A 24,502-nucleotide genomic window follows, 5' to 3' on the forward strand; every position below is an offset into this window, starting at 1 on the left:
GAGAGGATTAAAAATATATTTGTAAGTTCTATTAAGAGTTTTTGAAAAACAAAAGAACAGCTTCACAGAGCTTGTCTTTCAGGGAGACTAGAAAGCTCCCATGCATGTTTGAATGAGGGTCACAGGACCGCACTTGGTCACTCACTCTGGCTGAGGTTCTGCAAGGTGCACTTAGGAACAGAGAGATAGGCTGCTGGATGGCGCAGAGAGGAGTGCAGGCAGCCGCCAGGCCCTGCCTATGACCGGTGGGGCCATTTCAGGCAGGCCAGGGAGGATAAAAACACAGCGGTGTGGCAGTACACTCAGCCGCGGATGCAAACTCGTCCGGGAGGCACGGCCGCACTGACCAGACGCAGAAAGGCAGTCGCAAAGGCGACACAAAAGGCAGTCGCATGGCTCCCTCGCCCAAGGTGGCCGGTGAGCAGCAGGCCGCAGGAACCTGGGGCAGGGCACTATGCCGGTTGTGGCGGCGCCTGAGTAGACAGATAAAAAAGAGAGTGCTAGGCAGCCGGGAAAAGCAGCGATGCCTGACTCAGGGTGACCATGGCAGCAACTGACTGCAACAGGGATGTGGCGGGCGCGCTAGGTGCCTGACGGACTCCGGCGCCTCCTGAGCGGGGGCTACGGGAGGAAGGCGCAGGGCAACACAGGGCGCGGTGCCCGGCCTTTCCGCGGGGTTCGCGGCTTATTGGTGGACTGTTCTGGCACCTGAGCTGGCTTGGAGGACTTGCCTGGACAACAGAGGCAGCCCACAAAAAGGTGACAATAGCCAGGCCTTGGTGGTACAAAGAATAGTTAAAATCCGCCCGCCAAAACTCACGTGACAGTTTGTAGCCAGAGCGGAGCGGGTCTGTGTCCCGCCCCCTGCTGTGCAGCGCAGATCAGCAGTTTTAAGTGGAGACTGTGATAGATTCAAAGGTTATACAGACCCAAAAGAGGTTAACTAAATCTTGAGATGGTTTGTTGCCTAATTTTCTAAAAATCCAAACTATGTCAGTTTGCATTTCCACCAGTGGTGGAGGAGTTTCTCTTAAGTACAAGTTATGAGCAGTATTTGATCTTAATCATGTTATAGGGATAGATGGAGTCTCAAGAGTCATTTTGATTCACACTTCTCCGATGATAAAGATGTTATAATTGAGGATTTTTTAAATGTCTTTCAGTCATTTTTAAGTTTGTCTATTGAGAGTTTTCAGTTTAGGTTTGTTGCATATATTTTTATATTTTTATTTTATTAATTGCTGTTTGGAGGACTATTTATGGAGTCCTTATGTTTTTTATATGGATTGATGACTGACAAAGATTTCCATATCTATAGCCAGATATGTCGATCCTATTAATTATTTCTCTAAATTTTGGCGGGAGGCAATGTGCCCCCATAAAGGTAACAATTTTTATAATTCTGTCCAATTGTGTAAGTGCTCACGTACTGGATCAGATAATTATTTTCCTGCCCCTGGTAAAGTTCCAGGCAGAACTGATTCTAAAAGTTGTTTTGGGGCTGACCATTCAGCCCAGTTCAAAACCTGCTATGATGGTACAGGCCAATAAAAAAATGATGTTTTGAGGTTGGTTAATTCAGCCCAATATTTAGGCCGGTTGCAGTGGCACAGGCCAATAAAATTTGCTCCTTGGAGACAGAGACCTACAGATCTCTATATGTCCAAGCCTGCTTGGTTGTAATTTAGATCCTAAACAGCTAAGCACATTGCTCCCAGAGACTGACGAGGGGAGCCGATTTCAATGGCGCACGCAGGCAGGATTTGCTTCAGCTAACGTCTGGCATGGTCCAGGACATGTAGTTTTGATTTGGGGAAGAGGAGCGGTTTGTGTATTTCCACAGGATGCAGAGCTCCCGATCTGGGTCCCTGAATGTCTGGTGTGGACCATAGATTCCTCTGTTCAGAGACCTGAGGACGAGGCGAGATCAAGAGATCCCATGGACACGGCGGCAGAGGCGGCGGCGGAGTTGACAGATTCCTGAGAGATGATCCAGCGCCTGAGTTTACCCCTTTCCCAGCTTTCTATCTTTGCTCTGCCTTGATCTGTCCATTTCAGCCAAGGCTGCTTGACCCCCTGAGGGGAAAACAGCTACCTCCCCTGCCCTGTTTGCAGTGTTGGGTGCTCAAGGCTAAAACCTTGCCAGATAGACAGAATTACCATAACTATCAAGTAATTTAAATTCACAATTGGACTCGGTAGTTAATCTTTACAACTGGGTGTGGATTTTGACCTCTGCTGGTCGTAGGTTAAGGTTTTGCTGCTTTTTCTCAGACCCCGGAATACAAAATTGCTAATTGGCTCTAATTTAGTTTGACTAGTCATACCAGGGGTCCCATTTGCCGGTGCTGTAACCCTACTCAAGGGCCCTATTCTGAGCCAACGTTTCAGATATTGTGCAAGCACTGTCTCTTCCAGGTATGCTTATGTGTATGTACGCTGGAGCATCTTCACCTGGCCAATGGCTTCAGTTCCGCCATGGCCTGGCCCTAGTAGGTGTTCGCCTTGGAGTATCTTTCAGCATAAAACCGGCTGAACGTGTTGGAGGATGGCATTAACCAGAGACGGGTCTGGATCACTGGGCAGGCTTTTCCAATCTAAGACATGGGAGACGGCTAGACCTGAGGCGTCATCCTGACGACGGATCCAGATTTGTTCTGGCGGGTTCCCGGTGACGCCTAAGGCAGGTTTTGTCATCATATTTAATATATATATTTAAAGGGAGACTTGTAGGTACCAAGGTCTTTTTCCCTTCTTCCTGGCGATTCGCAGGGCCGTGTGACCTCCGGCTCCCTGGAGATTCTGCACTAGCACTGGATTGAGGGGATAGCTTAGGAAGAATTTGGCTCTCTTTGTTATGGCGATTCCACCTGTATTCAAGGTTCTAGCAGTGGGCTCCACACGCCTGGCCCCTCCCAGCTGATTCTACCTGAGGCGCCAGGGCCTTTAATCTCCTTCTCCTGCTCCTGATGGGAGGAGGCTTCGCCCTTTCGATCCTCCTTGCCTACTGGTATAAATACCCGACTTGAGTTTAATAAAGTGGCCATTTACTCTTGGTAAGTGAGCAGCTCCCTTTTTGTGTGTGTCTGTTTTAAACCCTCAGGACGATCGTCCATTCTCGTGGGCCCAAGTTCGGGAAGGAGCACGCCTGGATCGGGTGTGGGTATACACAGAAGAGGTGGGGTCCTACATTCCAGTGTGTGTACTGACTGTCCAGAATGTACATTCTGTCCAGTGTGTACAGACTTTCCAGTGTGTACAGAGTGTCCAGTGTGTACATTCTGTCCAGAGCATACAGACTGTCCAGTGTGTGTACAGACTCTCGAGTGAGTACAGACTGTCCAGTGTGTACATTCTTTCCAGGGTGTACAGACTGCCCAGTGTATACAGAGTGGCCAGTGTGTGCATTGTGTCAAGGATGTACAGACTGTCCAGTGTGTACATTATGTCCAGTGTGTAGAGACTGAGCAGTGTGTACATTCTATCCAGTGTGTACAGACTGTCAAGTGTATACATTCTGTCCAATGTGGACATTCTGTCCAGTGTGTACATTGTGTCCAATGTGAGTACAGACTGTCCAAAATGTACATTCTGTCCAGTATATACAGACTTTCCAGTGTGAACAGAATGTCCAGTGTGTACATTCTGTCCACTGTGCATATTGTGGCCAGTGTGTACATTGTGTCCAGTGTGTATATTGTATCCAGTGTGTACATTGTTTCCAGTGTGTACAGATTGTCCAGTATGTAGAGAGTGTCCAGTGTGTATAAATGGACGAATGTGTACATTCTGCCCAGTGGGTACATTGTGTCCAGTGTGTGTACAGACTGTATAGAATGTATATTCTGTCCAGTGTTTACAGACTTTCCAGTGTGTACAGAGTGTCCAGTATGTACATTCTTTCCAGAGTGTACAGACTGTACAGTGTGAGTACAGACTCTCCAGTGAGTACAGACTGTACAGTGTGTAGATTCTGTCCAGTGTGTATATTGTGTCCAGTGTGTACATTCTGTACAGTGTGTGTACAGACTGTCCAGTGAGTACATTCTGTCTTTGTGTACAGACTGTATATTGAGTAATGAGTTCCCAATGTGTACATTCTGTCCAGTGTGTACATTCTGTCCAGTGTGTACATTGTGTCCAGTATTTACAGACTGTCCAATAGGTACAGAGATTCCAGTGTTTACACAGAGACCACTGTGTACATTCTGTCCATGGTTTACATTGTGTCCATTGTGTGTACCAGCTGTCAAGTGTTTACATTCTGTCCAGTGCGTACAGACTGTCCAGTGGGTAAAGAATGTCCACTGTTTACAGACTGTCCAGTACGTACATTCTGTCCATTGTGTACATTCTGTTCAGTGTGTACATTCTGTCCAGTGTGTACAGACTGTCCAGTGTGTACATACGGTCCAGTGTGTACAGACTGTCCAGTGTGTACATACAGTCCTGTGTGTACAGACTGTAGAGTGTGTACATAACGTCCAGTGTGTACAGATTGGCCAGTGTGTGTACAGACTGTCCAGTGTGTACATTCTGTCCAATATGTACCGATTGGCCAGTGTGTATATTCGGTCCAGTGTGTATACTGTGTCCAGTGTGTCCATTGTGTGCAGTGAGTATAGAGTGTCCAGTGTGTGTAGAGACTGTCCAGTGTATGCATTCTCTCCAGTGTGTACAGACTGTCCAGAGTATACATTCTGTCCAGTGTAGTACAGACTGTCCAGTGTGTACATTCTGTCCAGTGTGTACAGACTGTCCAGTGTGTATATTTTGTCCAGTGTGTGCACATTCTGTCCAATTTGTACATTCTTTCCAGTGGGTTTACAGACTGTTCAGTGTGTACAAAGTGTCAAGAGTGTGTACAGACTGTCCAGTTTGTCCATTCTCTCCAGGGTGTACAGACTTTCCAGTGGGTGCACACTGACCAGTGTGTACAGATTGCCTAGTATGTGTACATACTCTCCAGTTTGTCCATTCTGTCCAGTGTGTCCATTCTGTCCACTGTGTACATTCTGTCCAGTGTGTTTACAGATGGTCCAGAGTGTACATTCTGTCTAGAGTATAAAGACTGTCCAGTGTGTACATTCTGTCCAGGGTGGACAGACTGTCCAGTGTGTCCATTCTGTCCAGTTTGTTCAGACTTTACAGTGTGTACATTTTGTCCAGTGTGTATATTGTTTCCAGTGTGTACAATCTGTACAGTGTGCGTACAGACTGTCCAGTGTGTACATTCGGTCCTGTGTGTACATTGTGTAGAGTGTGTATATTGTGTCCACTGTGTACAATGTGTACAGTTTGTGTACAGACTGTCCAGTATGTACATTCGGTCCAGTCTGTGTATTGTGTCCAGTGTGTACAGACTGTCCACAGTGTACATTCTGTCAAGTGTGTTCACATTGTACAGTGTAAACATTCTGTCCAGTGTGTACAGACTGTCCAGTGTGTACATTCTCTCCAGTGTGTACAGAGTTTTCAGTGTGTATTAATTGTCCAGTGTGTACATTCTGTCCATTGTTTACATTGTGTCTAGTGTGTACAGACTGCCCAGTGTGTACAGAGTGTCCAGTGGGTACAGACTGTCCAGTGTGTACATTCTTACCAGTGTGTTTAAGGACTGTCTAGTATGTACTTTATGCCCAGTGTGTACATTATTTCCAGTGTGTACATTTTGTCCAATGTGTACATTCTTTCCAGTGTGTACATTCTGTCCAGTGTGTACATACTGTCCAATCTGTACAGACTGTTCAGTGTGTACAGACTGTCCAGTATATGTACAGACTGTCCAGTTTGTCCATACTGTCAAATGTGTACAGACTGTCCACTGTGTCCATTCTGTACAGTATGTTCAGACTGTCCATTGTGTACAGTGTCCAGTTTGTACAGACTGTCGAGTGTGTACACTCTTTCCACTATGTACATTGTGTCCAGTGTGTACAGACTGTCCAGTGTGTACATTCGGTCCAGTCTGTGTATTGTGTCCAGTGTGTACAGACTGTCAACTGTGTACATTCTGCCAAGTGTGTCCACATTGTACAGTGTAAACATTCTGTCCAGTGTGTACAGACTGTCCAGTGTGTACATTTTCTCCAGTGTGTACAGACTGTCCAGTGTGTACAGAGTGTCCAGTGAGTACAGACTGTCCAGTGTGTACATTCTTACCAGTGTGTTAAGGACTGTCTAGTATGTACATTATGCCCAGTGTGTACATTCTTTCCAGTGTGTACATTTTGTCCAATGTGTACATTCTTTCCAGTGTGTACATTCTGTCCAGTATGTACATACTGTCCAGTCTGTACAGACTGTTCAGTGTGTACAGACTGTCCAGTATATGTACAGACTGTCCCGTTTGTCCATGCTGTCCAATGTGTACAGACTGTCCACTGTGTCCATTCTGTACAGTATGTTCAGACTGTCCATTGTGTACAGTGTCCAGTTTGTACAGACTGTCGAGTGTGTACATTCTTTCCACTATGTACATTGTGTCCAGTGTATACAGACTGTCCAGTGTGTACAGAGTGTCCAGTGTGTTCAGACTGTAAAGTATGTACAGATTGTCCGGTGTGTACATTCTGTCCAGGGTGTACATTGTGTCCAGTGTGTACAGAAGGTCCAATGTGTACAAACCGTCCAATGTGTCCATTCTGTTCAGTATGTTCAGACTGTCCATTGTGTACAGTGTCCAGTTTGTACAGACTGTCGAGTGTGTACACTCTTTCCACTATGTACATTGTGTCCAGTGTGTACAGACTGTCCAGTGTGTGCAGAGTGTCCAGTGTGTTCAGACTGTAAAGTGTGTACATTCTGTCAAGTTTGTACAGATTGTCCGGTGTGTACATTCTGTCTAGGGTGTACATTGTGTCCAGTGTGTACAGAAGGTCCAGTGTGTACAAACCGTCCAATGTGTACATTCTGTCCAGTGTGTACAGACAATCCAGTGTGTACATTCTGTCCAATGTGTACCACTGGCCAGTGTGTATATTGTGTCCAGTGTGTATATTGTGTCCAGTGTGTCCATTCTGTGCAGTGAGTACAGAGTGTCTTTTGTGTGTAGAGACTGTCCAGTGTGTACATTCTGTCCAGTGTGTACAGACTGTCCAAAGTATACATTCTGTCCAGTGTAGTACAGACTGTCCAGTGTGTACAGACTGTTCAGTGTTTACTGAGTGTCCAGTGTGTATATTTTGTCCAGTTTGTGTACATTCTGTCCAGTATGTACATTCTTTCCAGTGGGTTTATGGACTGTTCAGTGTGTACAAAATGTCAAGTGTGTGTACAGACTGTCCAGTTTGTCCATTCTCTCCAGTGTGTACAGATGGTCCAGTGAATACATTCTGTCCAGTGTGTAGAGATTGTCCAGTGTGTACATTCTGACCAGTGTGTTTAAGGACTGTCTAGTATGTACATTATGCCCAGTGTGTACATTCTTTCCAGTGTGTTAATTCTGTCCAGTGTGTATATACTGTCCAGTCTGTACAGACTTCCAGTGTGTACAGACTGTCCAATCTGTACAGACTGTCCAGTGTGTACAGAGTGTCCAGTATGTGTACAGACTGTCCAGTTTGTCCATTCTGTCCAATATGTACAGACTGTCCACTGTGTACATTCTGTCCAGTATGTTCAGACTGTCCATTGTGTACAGTGTCCAATTTGTACAGACTGTTGAGTGTGTACATTCTTTCCACTATGTACATTGTGTCCAGTGTGTACAGACTGTCCAGTGTGTACAGAGTGTCCAGTGTGTTCAGACTGTAAAGTGTGTGCATTCTGTCCACTGTGTGAACAGATTGTCCGGTGTGTACACTCTGTCCAGTGTGTACATTGTGTCCAGTGTGTACAGAAGGTCCAGTGTGTACCGACCATCCAGTGTGTGCATTCTGTCCAGTATGTACAGACTGTCCAGTGAGTACATTCTGTCCAATGGGTACCGACTGGCCAGTGTGTATATTCTGTCCATTGTGTATATTGTGTCCAGTGTGTCCATTGTGTGCTGTGAGTACAAAGTGTCCAGTGTGTGTAGAGACTGTCCAGTGTGTACATTCTGTCCAGTGTGTACAAACTGTCCAGAGTATACGTTCTGTCCTCTGTAGTACATACTGTCCATTGTGTACAGACTGTTCAGTTTGTACTGAGTGTCCAGTGTGTATATTTTGTCCAGTGTGTGTACATTCTGTCCAGTTTGTACATTCTTTCCAGTGGGTATATGGACTGTTCAATGTGTCCAAAGTGTCAAGTGTGTGTACAAACTGTCCAGTTTGTCCATTCTCTCCAGTGTTTACAGTTTGTCCTGTGAATACATTATGTCCATTGTGTACATTGTGTCCGGTTTGTGTTCAGACTGTACAGAAAGTACATTCTGTCCAGTGTGTATGTTGTGTCCAGTGTGTACATTCTGTACAGTGTGTGTACAGACTGTCAAATTAGTACATTCTGTCTTTGTGTACAGCCTGTACATTGTCTACTGAGTTTCCAATGTGTATATTCTCCAGTGTGTACATTCTTTCCAGTCTTTATTGTGTCCAGTGTGTAAATTCTGTCTAGTGTGTACATTCTGTACAGTGTGTGTACAGACAGTCAAGTTAGTACATTATATCCTTTTTTACAGACTGTACAGTGTAACTGAGTGTCCAGTATGTGCAGACTGTCCAGGGTTTGCATTCTGTCCAGTGTGTACATTCTTTCCAGTGTGGACATTCTGTCCAGTGTGCACAGACTGTTCAGTGTGTATATTCTGTCCACTGTATACATTGTGTCCAGTGTGTACAGACTGTCCAGTGTATACATTCTGTCCAGTGTGTACATTCTGTGCAGTGTGTACATTGTGCCCAATGTGAGTACAGAATATCCAAATTGTACATTCTGTCCAGTATGTAGACTTTCCATTATGTACAGATTGTGAAGTTTGTACATTCTGTCCACAGGTTATACACTGTCCAGTGTGTGTACAGACTATACAGTGAGTACAAAATGTCCAGTGCGTACATTCTGTCCAGCGCGTACAATTTTTCCAGTCTGTCCAGATTATCCAATGTGTAGAGAGTGTCCAGTGTGTATAAACTGACCAGTGTGTACATTGTGCCCAGTGTCTACATTCTGTCCAGTGTGTGTACAGACTGTCCAGAATGTATATTCTATCCAGTGTGTACAGACTCACCAGTGTGTACCTTCAGTACAGTGTGTGTATTGTGTCCAGTGTGTACAGACTGTCCACTGTGTACATTCTGTCCAGTGTGTCTAGACTGTACAGTGTAAACATTCTGTCCAGTGTGTACAGACTGTCCAGTGTGTACATTCTCTCCAGTGTGTACAGACTGTACAGTGTGTACAGTGTGTACAGTGTTTATTAACTCTCCAGTGAGTACATTCTGTCCAGTGTATACATTGTGTGCAGTGTGTACAAACTGTAAAGTGTGTACAGAGTGTCGAGTGTTTACAGACTCTCCAGTGTGTACATTCTGACCAGTGTGTTAACGGACTGTCTAGTATGTACATTATGCCCAGTGTGTACATTCTTTCTAGTGTGTACATCTGTCCAGTGTGTACATTCTTTACAGTGTGTACATTCTGTCCAGTGTGTACATTCTGTCCAGTGTGTGTTAAGACTGTGTACTGTGTACATACTCTTTAGTGTGTACATTCTGTCCAGTGTGTACAGACTGTCCAGTCTGTATAGACTGTCCAGTGTGTTCAGAGTGTCCAGTGTGTGTGCAGACTGTCCAGTTTGTCCATTCTGTCCAATGTGTACAGACTGTCCAGTGTGTACATTCTGTCCAGTATGTTCAGACTGTCCATTGTGTACAGAGTGTCCAGGTTGTCCAGACTGTCGAGTGCGTACATTCTTTCCATTGTGTACATTGTGTCCAGTGTGTACCTACTGTCCAGTGTGTACAGAGTGTCCAGTGTGTTCAGACTGTCCAGTGTGTACAGACTGTCCAGTGTATACAGCGTGTCCTATGTGTTCATACTGTCCAGTGTGTACATTCTGTCCAGTGTGTGTACAGACTGTCTTGTGTGCACATTCTGTCCAGGATGTACATTTTGTCGAGTGTATAGACTGTCCAGTGTGTACAGACTGTCCAGTGTGTACATAGTGTCCAGTGTGTTCAGACTGTCCAGTGTGTACATTCTATCAAGTGTGTACAGATTTTCTGTGTGTAAATTCTGTCCATGGTGTACATTGTGTCCAGTGTGAAAAGACTGTCCACTGTGTACACACCGTCCAGTGTGTACGTTCTCTCCTTGTGTACAGACTGTCCAGTGTGTACATTGTTTCCAGTGTGTACAGACTGTCCATTGTGAACATTCTGTCCAGTGTTTACCAACTGTCCAGTGTGTATATTCGGTCCAGTGTGTACAGACTGTCCAGAGTATACATTCTATCCAGTGTAGTACAGACTATCCAGTGTGTACAGACTGTTCAGTGTGTACCGAGTGTCCAGTGTGTTTACAGATTTTCCAGTTTGTACATACTGTCCAGTGTGTACATTCTGTCCAGTGTGTACATTCTGTCCAGTATGTACAGTTTGGCCAGTGTGTGTACATTCTGTCCAGTTTGTACATTCTTTCCAGTGAGTTTAAGGACTGGTCAGTGTGTACAAAGTGTCAAGTGTGTGTACAGAATGTCCAGTTTGTCCATTCTGTCCAGGGTGTACAGACTGTCCAGTGTATACATTCTGTCCACTGTGTACAGACTGTCCAGTGTTTACAGAGTGTTGAATGTGTACAGAGTGTCCAGTGTGTACATTCTGTCCAGTGTGTACATTCTGTCCAGTGTGTACATTTTGTCTAGTGTGTACAGACTGTCCTGTGTGTACAGATTGTCCAGTGTGTGTACAGACTGTCCAGTTTGTCCATTCTGTCCATTGTGTACAGACTGTCCAGTGTGTACATTCTCTCCAGTGTGTACAGACTCTCCAGTGAGCACAGACTGTTGAGTGTGTACAGACTGTCCAGTGTATGCATTCTCTCCAGTGTGTACAGACTGTCCAGAGTATACATTCTGTCCAGTTTGTACATACTGTCCAGTGTGTACATTCTGTCCAGTGTGTACATTCTGTCCAGTATGTACAGTTTGGCCAGTGTGTGTACATTCTGTCCAGTTTGTACATTCTTTCCAGTGAGTTTAAGGACTGGTCAGTGTGTACAAAGTGTCAAGTGTGTGTACAGAATGTCCAGTTTGTCCATTCTGTCCAGGGTGTACAGACTGTCCAGTGTATACATTCTGTCCACTGTGTACAGACTGTCCAGTGTTTACAGAGTGTTGAATGTGTACAGAGTGTCCAGTGTGTACATTCTGTCCAGTGTGTACATTCTGTCCAGTGTGTACATTTTGTCTAGTATGTACAGACTGTCCTGTGTGTACAGATTGTCCAGTGTGTGTACAGACTGTCCAGTTTGTCCATTCTGTCCATTGTGTACAGACTGTCCAGTGTGTACATTCTCTCCAGTGTGTACAGACTCTCCTGTGAGCACAGACTGTTGAGTGTGTACAGACTGTCCAGTGTGTACATTCTCTCCAGTGTGTACTGACTGTCAAGTTTTACATTCTGTCAAGTGTATACAGACTGTCCAGTGTGTACATTCTGTCCAGTCTGTACAGACTGTCCATTTTGTACATTGTTTCCAATGTGTACAGACTGTCCAGTGTGTACATTCTGTCCAGTGTGTACAGACTTTCCAAAGTGTACAGAGTGTCCAGAGTGTACAGACTGTCCAGTGTGTATACAGACTCTTCAGTGAGTACTGACTGTCCAGTGTGTACATTCTGTCCAGTGTGTACATTCTGTACAGTGTGTATACAGACTGTCCAATGAGTACATTCTGTCTTTGTGTACAGACTCTACATTGTGTTCTGAGCTTCCAGTGTGTACATTCTGTCCAGTGTGTACATTCTGTTCAGTGTGTGCATTGTTTCCAGTATTTACAGACTGTCCAATGGGTACAGTGATTCCAGTGTGTTCTCAGAGACCAGTGTGTACATTCTGTCCATTGTGTCCATTGTGTTAACAGCCGTCCATTGTTTACATTCTGTCCACTATGACCAGACTGTCCACTTGTACATTCTCTCCAGTGTGTACAGACTGTCCAGTGTGTACATTCTATCCAGTATGTACATTCTGTTCATTGTGTACATTCTGTTCAGTGTTTGTACAGATTGTACATTGTGTACATTCTGTCCAGGGTGTACATTGTGTCCAGTGTGTACAGACTGTCCACTGTGTACAGACTGTCCACTATGTACAATACGTCCAGTGTGTACAGACTGTCCCTTGTGTGTACAGACTGTCCAGTGTGTACATTCTGTCCATTGTGTGCATTCTGTCCCGTGTGTACAGACTTTCCAGTGTGTATAGACTGTCCAGTGTGTAAATTCTGTCCAGTGTGTACAGACTGTTTAGTGTGTCCATTCTGTCTAGTTTGTACAGACTATATAGTGTGTACATTCTGTCCTGTGTACTTTCTTTCCAGTGTGTACAGACTGTCCAGTGTGTTCATTTTGTCCAGGGTAAAAAGACTGTCCAGTGTGTACATTCTGTCCCGTGTGCACAGACTGTCCAGTGTGGTCATTCTGTCCAGTTTGTACAGACTGTTGAGTGTGTACCTTCTGTCCAGTGTGTATATTGTGTCCACTGTGTACAATGTGTACAGTGTGTGTACAGACTCTCCAGTGTGTACATTCGCTCCAGTGTGTGTATTGTGTCTAGTGTGTACTGTAACATGAGGGCCATCTTGTTGGGGTTTCTGTCCCGCCTAGTACCCCAACAAGTCAGCAAGTCCCAAGGAAAATCACACGGAGTCTTCATCAGGTTATAAACTGATTGGCTCATTAGGTCAAGCTTCTTGTTAACTCTTATAACTTATATTAACCCATTATTCTCATCTATTTTAGCCATAATGGCTCCGTACCTTTTTCAGCTGGGCAGATTACATGCTGTCTCTTTGGTCGGTTGTCTGCACAGGAATGCCCGAGGGACCTTCCTCCTCTGTAGCCTTATTCTATTCTCATTGCCCCGCCTCTACTTCCTGTCTGGTTGACCCACCTATACTGCCTGCCTGGCCAATCAGCGTTTTATTAAAATATGATTGACAGAATACAGACAATTCTCCCGCATCATTTCCCTCTTTTTTTTTAAACAAAGGAAAATACCCATAGTCCATTTGTTGGGAATGTGGGTGCAGTATTTCAGGCTACTTCCTGCTGGTTGGGGGTGCTGATAATCTTATGGGGACCTAAAGAAAAATTAGAATTATAATCAAGCCCTGACTGGAGTATCCTTTGAGTCTTGATCATCTCAGGCAGCAGTCTTAAATCTGTTCTGGATGTAGAATTCAGACATCTGGGCCATCTGTTCCTGTCGGAGATTTCTCAGGTGGCCTTCCTTCATCATACTGGATTTTTCTTATCTCAGAATGAATCCACAACCTCTCATTTTCTGTGGAAACAAAAGCAAAATCTCTTCTCCAAAGTAGAATATCTTTTGACTTCAATTTTGAAGCCAAGGTATTTTCAAAATGTCTATATTGGATTAATTCAGCAGCATTTATAAACAAAAGTCTTTTAGCAGCTGTTTCTCCTTCCTCAGCATTCAAACAATTCAAAGAGAGCATAATAACATACAGTATCAAGATTCTCTGTGTATTCTCCATCTTTATTTTCACCTCTATTTCTTTATTTTTACTTTTATCTTTTGGCTTTTTGAGACAGGTTCTCTGTATATATCTTTGTCCTGGAATAACTCTGTAGACCAGGCTGTCCTTGAACTCACAGAGATCCTTCTGTCTCTGCCTCCCCAGTACTGGGCTCAAAGGTGATTGCTACCACACCTTGAACTCACAGAGATCCACGTGTCTCTGCTTCCCCAGTGCTAGGATTAAAGGTGTGTGCTACCACACCTTGAACTCAGAGATCTGTCTGTCTCTTCCTCCCAGGCAATGGGATTAAAGGTGTGTGCTACCACACCTTGAAGTCACAGAGGTCAACTACCTCTGCCCCTTAAAGTCTCAGAGGTCAATGTGCCTCTGCCTCCCAGGCATTGGGATTAAAAGTGTGTACCACCACACCCTATATCTCCCTTTCTTTCTTTTTTATTTTTAATGACTTTAACCTTTTAGCCTGCATATATTTTTAAAACACTGTAAACCATTTAGAGGTTTTCTTCATCTTTGAATCTCTCTTTACTGTATATCTCTCTTTTTCTGACCACATGAGCCTTTAAGGAAAGGAATAAAACTGTGGCTTTTACGGCTGGAATTAGCCCATTCCTTAGCTTTCCACCCTCATGGCTGAGGTACCAGCCAGAGCTGTGTTCACTGCCACAACTCTATGGAGTTTCAAGGTCCTTGCTAGCAAGCAAGTTGCAGCATTTTGCTCAGAGACCACACTCAGTCAGACTGCCTGCCTGAAAGAGTCAGAGTTTGCCCTGGCAGGACAGCCCAGAAAGCCGACATTTTAAAACAGCATAACTTTTTTCCTGCTACAGCTTAAAACTGAAAAGCACACATTCAGCTTTTCGTCAACACCATTTAAGTGTTTTGTGGCAGGACCTCTTAAAAGAGCTGCAGGGTTTTGCAGCTAAAGCTGAGTCAGAAAGCCTCTCTTAGATGAGAGCCTTGCTTGCCTCTAGCAAGCAAAGTAGACCCGAGAAATTGCTGCTACCAAGAAGACATGCTTTACTCTATTGTTTCCCAAGCTTTCTCAAGCTTTCTGTGGATTCAGTTATCCACGTCTGGGCACCATATGTAACATGAGGGCCGGCTTGTTGGGGTATCTGTCCCACCCAGTACCCCACAACCAGCAAGTCCCAAAGAAATAACAGAGTCTATATTTGGTTATAAACTGATTGGCCCATTAGGTCAGGCTACTTATTAGCTCTTATAACTTTTGTTACCCCATTATCCTTATCTATGTTAGCACATGGCTCAGTACCTTTTCCAGAGGGACAGCTTACATCTTTCCTCTCCGGTGGTCTGGGCAGAACTGGCAGAGGAAGCTTCCTGCTTCCCAGAATTCTCCTGTTCTCATTGCATCACCTCTTATTCCTGTCTGGTTGACCCACCTATACTGCCTGCGTGGCCAATCAGTGTTTCATTAAAATATGATTGACAGAATACAGACAATTCTCCCGCATCAGTGTACAGACTGTCCACTGTGTACATTCTGTCCAGTGTGTCCAGACTGTCCAATGTAAACATTCTGTCCAGTATGTACAGACTGTCCACTGTGTACATTCTCTCCAGTGTGCACAGACTGTCCAGTGTGTACAGTGTGTCCAGTGTGAATAAACTGTCCAGTGTGTCCATTCTGTCCAGTGTGTACATTGTGTCCACTGTGTACAGAGTGTCCAGTGTGTACAGACTCTGAGTGTGTACATTCTGACAAGTGTGTTTAAGGACTGTCTAGTATGTACATTATGCAAAGTGTGTACATTCTTTCCAGTGTGTACATTCTGTCCAGTGTGTACATTCTTTCCAGTGTGTAAATTCTGTCCAGTGTGTACATTCTGTCCAGTGTGTGTTCAGACTGCCCAGTGTGTACAGAGTGTCCAGTATGTGTACAGACAGTCCAGTTTGTCCATTCTGTCCAATGTGTACAGACTGTCGAGTGTGTACATTCTGTCCAGTGTGTTCAGACTGTCGATTGTGTACAGAGTGTCCAGTGTGTACAGAGTGTCCAATGGATTCAGACTGTCCAGTGTGTACATTCTGTCCAGTGTGTATAGACTGTCCTGTGTGTACATTCTCTCCAGTGTGTACATTCTGTCGAGAATGTACATTGTGTCCAGTGTGTACAGACAGTCCCGTGGGTACAGATTGTCCAGTGTGTGTACAGACTGTCCATTGTGTATATTCTTGCTAGTGTGTATAATGGGTCCAGTTTGTACATTCTGTCCAGTGTGTACATTCTCTACAGTGTATACAGACTGTTTAGTGTGTATATTTTGTCCAGTGTGTACAGACTGTCCAGTGTGTACATCCTTTCCAGATTGTACAGACTGTCCAGTGTGTACATTCTGTCCAATGTGTACATACTATCCACTGTGTACATACTGTTCAGTGTATACAGAGTGTCCAGTCTGTTTACAGATTGTCCAGTTTGTTCATTCTCTCCAGTGTGCACAGACTATTCAGTGTTTACATTTTGTCTAGTGTGTGTACATTCTGTCCAGTGTGTACATTTTGTCCAGTGTGTTTATGGACTGTCCAGTATGAACAGAGTGCCAGTGTGTATACAGACTGTCCAGTTTGTCCATTCTGTCCAGTGTGTACAGACTGCTCAGTGTGTACATTCTGTCCAGTGAGAACATTGTTTCTTGTGTGTACATACTGTCCAGTGTGTACAGAGTGTCCAGTGTTTACAGAGTGTTCAGTGTGTAAAGACTTTTCAGTGTGTACAGATTGTCCAGTGTGTACAGAGTGTCCAGTATGTACAGACTGTCCATTGTGTATATTCTTTCTAGTGTGTATAAGGTGTCCACTTTGTACATTGAGTCCAGTGTGTACATTCTGTCCAGTGTGTGTACAGACAATCCAGTGTGTAAATACTGTCCAGCGTGTACAGACTGTCCTGTATGTACATTTTGTCTACTGTGTGTACATTCTGTCCAGTTTGTACATTCTGTTCAGTGTGTACAAACTGCCCATTGTTAACATTCTGTCCAATGTGTACAGACTCTCCAGTGTGTACCGAGTGTCCAGTATGTACATACTGTCCAGTGTGCACATTCTGTCCAGTGTGTACATTGTGTCCAGTGTGTACAGAATGTGCAGTGTGTAAATAGAGTCCACTGTGTATTGACTGTTTAGTGTGTACATTTTGTCCAGTTTGTACATTGTGTCTTGTGTGTACAGACTCTCCATTGAGTACAGAATGTCCAGAGTTTACAGAGTGTCCAGTTTGTACAGACTGTCCATTATGTACATTCTGTCCTGTGTGTACAGACTGTCCATTGTGTATATTCTGTCCAGTGGGGACAGACTCTCCAGTGTGTACAGAGTGTCCAGCATGTACAGACTGCCCAGTATGTACATTCTGTCCAGTGTGTACAGACTGTCCAATGTGTGCATATTGTCCAGTGTGTACATATTTTCTAGTGTGATATTGTGCAGATTGTGTACAGTCTGTCCAGTGTGTAAAGAATTACCAGTGTGTAGAGACTGTCCAGTGTGTACCTTCTGTCCAGTGTGTTCAGACTCTCCAGTGTTTCCATTCTGTCCATTGGGTACAGACTGTACAGTGTGTACATTCCTTCCACTGTGTATGTTTTGTCCATTGTGTACAATGTGTACACTGTGTGTATAGTCTGTCCAGTGTGTACATTTTGTCTAGTGTGTGTACATGCGGTCCACTGTGTACATTCTATCCAGTGTGTCCAGACTCTCCAGTGTGTACATTCTGTCCAGTGTGTATATTCTGTCCAGTGTGTACATTGTATCCAGTGTGTACAGACTGTCCAGTGTGTACAGTGTCCAGTGTGTACAGATATCCAGTGTGTACATTCTGCCCAGTGTGTGTACAGAAAGTCCACGTTGTACATTCTGTCCAGTGTGTACATTGTGTACTATGAGTACAGACTGTCCAGTGTGTACAGACTGTCCAGTGAGTTCATTCTGTCCAATGTGTACAGACTGGATAGTGAGTACATTTTGTCCAGTGTGTACATACTGTCCAGTGTGTACATACTGTCCAGTGTGTACATACTGTCCAGTGTGTACATTCTGTCCAGTGTGTACAGACTGTCCTGTGTGTACATTCTGTCCAGTGTGCTTATTGTGTCCAGTGTGTCCATTGTGTCCAGTGAGTACAGAGTGTCCAGTGTGTGTAAAGACTGGCCAGTGTGTACATTCTGTCCAGTGTATAAAGACTGTTCATCGTGTTCATTATGTCGAGTGTGTACAGACTTTCCAGTGTGTATAAACAGTTCAGTGTGTACAGAGTGTGCAGTGTTTACATATTGTCCAGTTTGTATATACTGTCCAGTGTGTACATTCTGTCCAGTGTGCACATTTTGTCCAGTGTGTGTACATTCTGTCCAGTGTGTACATTCTGTTCAGTGACTTTACAGACTGTGCAGTTTGTACGTTCTGTCCAGTGTGTACGTTCTTTCCAGTGTGTACATTCACTACAGTGTGTACATTCTTTCCAGTGTGTACATTCTGTCCAGTGTGGACATTCTATCCAGTGTGTTCAGACTCTCCAGTGTAAGTAGAATGTCCAGTGCTTACAGAGTGTCCAGTGTGTACAGACTGTCCACTGTGTACAGAGTGTCCAGTGTGTGTACAGACTGTCCAGTTTGTCCATTCTGTCCAGTGTGTACAGACTGTCCAGTGTGTACATTTTGTCTAGTGTGTGTACATTCTGTCCAGTGTGTACATTCTGTGTAGTGTGTTTACGTACTGTCCATGTGTACAGAGTGTCCAGTGTGTGTAAAGTCTGTCCAGAGTATACATTCTGTCAAGTGAGTACATTGTTTCTATTGTGTACATTCTGGCCAGTGTGTACATTGTGTCCAGTGTGGGTACAGGCGGTCCAAAATGTACATTCCGTCCAGTATGTAAAGACTTTCCAGTCATTACAGAGTGTGGAGTGTGTACATTCTGTACAGTTTATGCAGACTGCTCCATGTGTGTACAGACTGTCCAGTGAGTACAGAATGTGCAGTGTGTACACTCTGTCCAGTGTGTACATTCTGTCCAGTGTGTACATTGTGTCTAGTATGTACATTCTGGCCAGTGTGTACATTGTGTCCAGTGTGGGTACAGACTGTCCAAAATGTACATTCTGTCTGGTATGTACAGACTTTCCAGACTGTACAGAGTGTAGACTGAGGACATTCTGTTGAGAGTATACAGACTGTTCATTGTGTGTTCAGACTGTCCGGTGAGTACAGAATGTCCAGTGTGTACATTCTGTATAGTGTGTATTGTGTTCAATGTGTACACTGTGTCCAGTGTGTACATTGTGTCCAGTGTGTGCATTGTTTTCAGTGTGTAAACACTGTCCTTTGTGTACATTCTATCCAGTGTGTACAGTGTGTCCGGTGTGGGTACAGACTGTCCAAAATGTAAATTCTGTCCAGTATGTACAGACTTTTCAGTCTGTACAGAGTGTGGAGTGTGTATATTCTGTCCAGTGTGTACATTCTTTTCAGTGTGTACATTGTGTCCAGTGTGTACATTCTGTCCAGTGTGTGTTCAGACTCTCCAGTGTGTACATACTGTGCAGTGTGTACATTCTGTCCCATGTGTTCATTCTGTCCAGTGAGTACATTGTGTCTAGTGTGTACATACTGTCCAGTATGCACATTTTGTCCAGTGTGTACATTCTGTCCAGTGAGTACATTGTGTCTAGAGTGTACATTCTATTCAGTGTGTATATTGTGTCCAGTGTGGGTAAAGACTGTCCAAAATGTACATTCTGTCGAGTGTGTACAGACCTTCCAGTCTGTACAGAGTGTGGAATGTGTACATTCTTTTCAGTGTGTACAGACTGTCCAGTGTGTACATTCTTTCCAGTGTGTACAGACTTTCAAGTGTGTACATACTGTTCAGTGTGTACAGAGTGTCCAGTGTTTTTACAGATTGTCCAGTTTGTACATTCTGTCCAGTGTGTAAAGACTGTTCAGTGTGTATATTTTGTCCAGTGTGTGTACATTCTGTCCAGTGTTACATTCTGTCCAGTGTGATTACGTACTGTCCAGTGTGTACAGAGTGTCCATTGTGTGTACAGACTGTCCAGCTTATCAATTCTGGCCAGTGTGTACAGACTTTCCAGTGTGTACATTTTTCCAGTGTGTACATTCTATCCAGTGTGTATAGACTGTCCAGTGTGTACATTCTGTCCAGTGTGTACATTGTGTCTAGTGTGTACATTCTGTCCAGTGTGTACATTGTTTCCACTGTGGGTACAGAGTGTCCAAAATGTACATTCTGTCCATTATGTACAGACTTTGTAGTCTGTACAGAGTGTGGAATGTGTACATTCTGTCCAGAGTATACAGACTGTCCATTGTATGTACAGACTCCTCGGTGAGTATAGAATGCCCAGTGTGTACATTCTGTCCAATGTGTGTATTGTGTTCATTGTGTACATTGTGTCCAGTGTGTACAGACTGTCCAGTGTGTGCATTCTTTCCAGTGTGTAAAGACTGTACAGTGTGTATATTCTGTCCAGTGTGTACATTCTGTCCAGTGGGTTTACATACTGTCCAGTGTGTACAGAATGTCCAGTGTGTGTGCAGACTGTCCAGTTCTTCCATTCTGTCCAGTATGTACAGACTGTCCAGAGTGTACATTTTGTCGAGTGTGTACATTCTGTCCAGTGAGTACATTGTGTCTAGTGTGTACAGACTGTCCAGTGGGTACATTCTGTCCAGTGAGTACATTGTGTCCAGTGTGTACATTGTTTCTAGTGTGTGCATTGTTTCCAGTATGTAAAGACTGTCCAGTGTGTACATTCTATCCAGTGTGTACATTGTGTCCAGTGTGGATACAGCCTGTCCATAATGTACATTCTGTCCAGTATGTATAGACTTTCTAGTTATAAAAGGTGTGGAGTGTGTACATTCTGTCCAGTGTGTACATTCTGTCCAGTGAGTACATTGTGTCTAGTGTGAACATTTTATCCAGTGTGTACATTGTGTCCCGTGTGGGTACAGACGATCCAAAATGTACATTCTGTCCAGTATGTACAGACTTTCCAGTCTGTACAGAGTATGTAGTGTGTACATTCTGTCCAGAGTATACAGATTGTCCAGTGTGTGTACAGACTGTCCAGTGAGTATAGAATGTCCAGAGTGTACATTCTGTCCAGAGTGTGTATTGTGTCCAGTGTGTACAGTGTGTCCAGTGTGTACAGACTGTCCAGTGTATATTCTTTCCAGTGTGTACAGACTGTCCAGTGTGTACATTCTGTCCAGTGTGTACAGACTTTCCAGTGTGTACAGACTGTCCAGTGTGTACAGAGTGTCCATTGTGTGTACAGACTGTCCAGTTTATCCATTCTGTCCAGTGTGTACAGACTGTCCAGAGTGTACATTTTGTCGAGTGTGTACATTCTGTCCAGTGAGTACATTGTGTCTAGTGTGTTCAGACTGTCCAGTGTGTACATTCTGTCCAGTGAGTACATTGTGTCTAGTGTGTACATTCTGTCCAGTGTGTACATTGTATCCCGTGTGGGTACAGACTGTCCAAAATGTACATTCTGTCCAGTATGTACAGACTTTTCCGTCTGTACAGAGTGTAGACTGTGTACATTCTGTCCAGAGTATATAGACTGTCCAGTGTGTGTACAGCCTGTCCGGTGAGTATACAATGTCCAGTGTGTACATTCTGTCCAGTGTATGTATTGTGTCCAGTGTGTCCATTGTTTCCAGTCTGTGCATTGTTTCCAGTGTGTAAAGACTGTCCAGTGTGTACATTATTTTCAGTGTGTACATTGTGTCTAGTGTGTACAGACTGTCCAGTGTGTACATTCTGTCCAGTGAGTACATTCTGTCTACTGTGTACATTCTGTCCAATGTGTCCATTGTGTTCACTGTAGGTACAGGCTGTCCAAAAAGTACATTCTGTCCAGTATGTACAGACTTTCCAGTCTGCACAGAGTGTGGAGTGTGTACATTCTGTCCAGAGTATACAGACGGTCTAGTGTATGTACAGACTGTCCGGTGACTATAGAATGTCCAGTGTGTACATTCTGTCAAATGTGTGTATTGTGTTCAGTGTGTACAGACAGTCCAGTGTGTACATTCTGTCCAATGTGTACATACTTTCCTGTGTGTACAGACTCTTCAGTGTGTACAGAGTGTCCAGTGTGTTTACAGATTGTCCAGTTTGAACATTCTGTCCAGTGTGTACAGACTGTTCAGTGTGTACATTTTGTCCAGTGTGTGTACATTCTGTCCAGTGTTTACATTCTGTCCAGTGGGTTTACGTACTGTCCAGTGTGTGCAGAGTGTCCATTGTGTGTACAGACTGTCCAGTTTATCAATTCTGTCCAGTGTGTACAGACTTTCCAGTGTGTACATTTTGTCAAGTGTGTACATTCTGTCCAGTGTGCACAGACTATCCAGTGTGTACATTCTGTCCAGTGTGTACATTCTGTCCAGTGAGTACATTCTGTCTACTGTGTACATTCTGTCCAGTGTGTCCATTGTGTCCACTGTGGGTACAGGCTGTTCAAAATGTACATTCTGTCCAGTATGTACAGACTTTCCAGTCTGTACAGAGTGTGGAGTGTGTACATCCTGTCCAGAGTATACAGACTGTCCAGTGTATGTACAGACTGTCCTGTGAGTATAGAATGTCCAGTGTGTACATTCTGTCCAATGTGTGTATTGTGTTCAGTGTGTACAGATTGTCCAGTGTGTACATTCTTTCCAGTGTGTACAGACTGTCCAGTGTATACATTCTTTCCAATGTGTACAGACTTTCCAGTGTGTACAGACTCTTCAGTGTTTACAGAGTGTCCAGTGTGTTTACAGATTGTCCAGTTTGTACATTCTGTCCAGTGTGTACAGACTGTTCAGTGTGTACATTTTTTCCAGTGTGTACATTCTGTCCAGTGTGTACATTCTGTCCAGTGGGTTTACGTACTGTCCAGTGTGTACAGAGTGTCCATTGTGTGTACAGACTGTCCAGTTTATCCATTCTGTCCAGTGTGTACAGACTGTCCAGAGTGTACATTTTGTCGAGTGTGTACATTCTGTCCAGTGAGTACATTGTGTCTAGTGTGTTCAGACTGTCCAGTGTGTACATTCTGTCCAGTGATTACATTGTGTCTAGTTTGTACATTCTGTCCAGTGTGTACATTGTATCCAGTGTGGGTACAGACTGTCCAAAATGTACATTCTGTCCAGTATGTACAGACTTTCCAGTCTTTACAGAGTGTAGACTGTGTACATTCTGTCCAGAGTATATAGACTGTCCAGTGTGTGTACAGCCTGTCCGGTGAGTATAGAATGTCCAGTGTGTACATTCTGTCCAGTGTATGTTGTGTCCAGTGTGTCCATTGTTTCCAGTGTGTGCATTGTTTCCAGTGTGTAAAGACTGTCCAGTGTGTACATTATTTCCAGTGTGTACATTGTGTCCAGTGTGGGTACATACTGTCCAAAATGTACATTCTGTCCAGTATGTACAGACTTTCCAGTCTGTACAGAGTGTGGAGTGTGTATATTCTGTCCAGCGTGTACATTATTTTCAGTGTGTACATGTAAGAGTCTGCACTTCCCAATGGATACCCACACCCGGTTCAAGCTGCGCGCTTTCCCGAACTCGGGCCCACGAGAATGGACGATTGTCCTGAGGGTTGGAAAAGAGACACACACACAAAAGAGACCTTTGCTCATTTATCAGAGTAAATGGCAACTTTATTAAACTCAAGTCAGGTATTTATACCAGTGGGCTAGAAGGATCGAAAATGCAAGGCCTCCTCCCATCCAGGAGCAGGAGAAGAAGATTAAAGCTTCCCGGCCCCTCGGGCAGGGTCAGCTAGGGGAGGCAGGCTATCGGCCCACTGCTAAGACTTTGAATACAAGTGGAATCACCATAACAAAGAGAACCAGGTTCTCGCTAAGTTATCCCTTCAAGCCAGAGCTAGTGCAGAGTCTCCAGGGAGCCGGAGGTCACACGGCCCTGCGAATCGCCAGGAGAAGGGAAAATCCTTGGCAGCTACAAGTCTCCCTTTTTATATAAAATATGATGACTAGCACCTTGTCTTAGGTGGTGATGGCCAGGCAGATTCTTTACCCGTCGTGGAAAAAGTATTCCAGGTCAAAATACCTTTCTGTCTTAGGTCATAGTCTCCTCCCATTCAATCCTTACCCATCTTTGGTTACTAGTCATACATTGAGTCCAACCAGATTATGCTGAAAGATATTCCAAGGCGAACGCCTACTAGGGCCAGGCCGTGGCGGACCTGAATCCACTGGCCAGGAGAAGACACTCCAGCATATGCATGCATAAGCATTCCTGGAAGAGACAGTGCTTGCACAATATCTGAAACGTTGGCTCAGAATAGCGCCCTTGCGTAGGGCTACAGCACCGGAAAATGGGACCCCTGGTATAACTAGCCAAACTAAAATAGAGCCAATTAGCAATTTTGTATTCCGGGGTCCGAGAAAAAGCAGCAAAATCTTAACCTGTGACCAGCAGAGGTTAAAATCCTCACCCAGTTGTAAAGATTGACTACAACGTCCAATTGTGAATTTAGATACTTTGAATAGTATGGTAATTCTGTGTATCTGGCAAGGTTTTAGACTTGAGCACCCAAAGCTGCTATCAGGGCAGGGGAAATAGCTGTTTTCCCCTCAGGGGGCCAAGCAGCCTTGGCTGAAAGGGACAGATCAGGCAGAGAGAAAGAAAGCTGGGAAAGGGGTAAAATCAGGCACTGGATCATCTCTCAGGAATCTGCCAACTCCGCTGCTGCCTCTGCTGCCGAGTCCGTGGGATCTCTCGACCTCGCCTCGTCCTCAGGTTTCTGAACAGAGGAATCCACGGTCCACACCAG

The sequence above is a fragment of the Myodes glareolus genome, chromosome 14, assembly GCF_982192425.1.
Source record: "Myodes glareolus chromosome 14, mMyoGla1.1, whole genome shotgun sequence".
NCBI classification, from domain to species: domain Eukaryota; kingdom Metazoa; phylum Chordata; class Mammalia; order Rodentia; family Cricetidae; genus Myodes; species Myodes glareolus.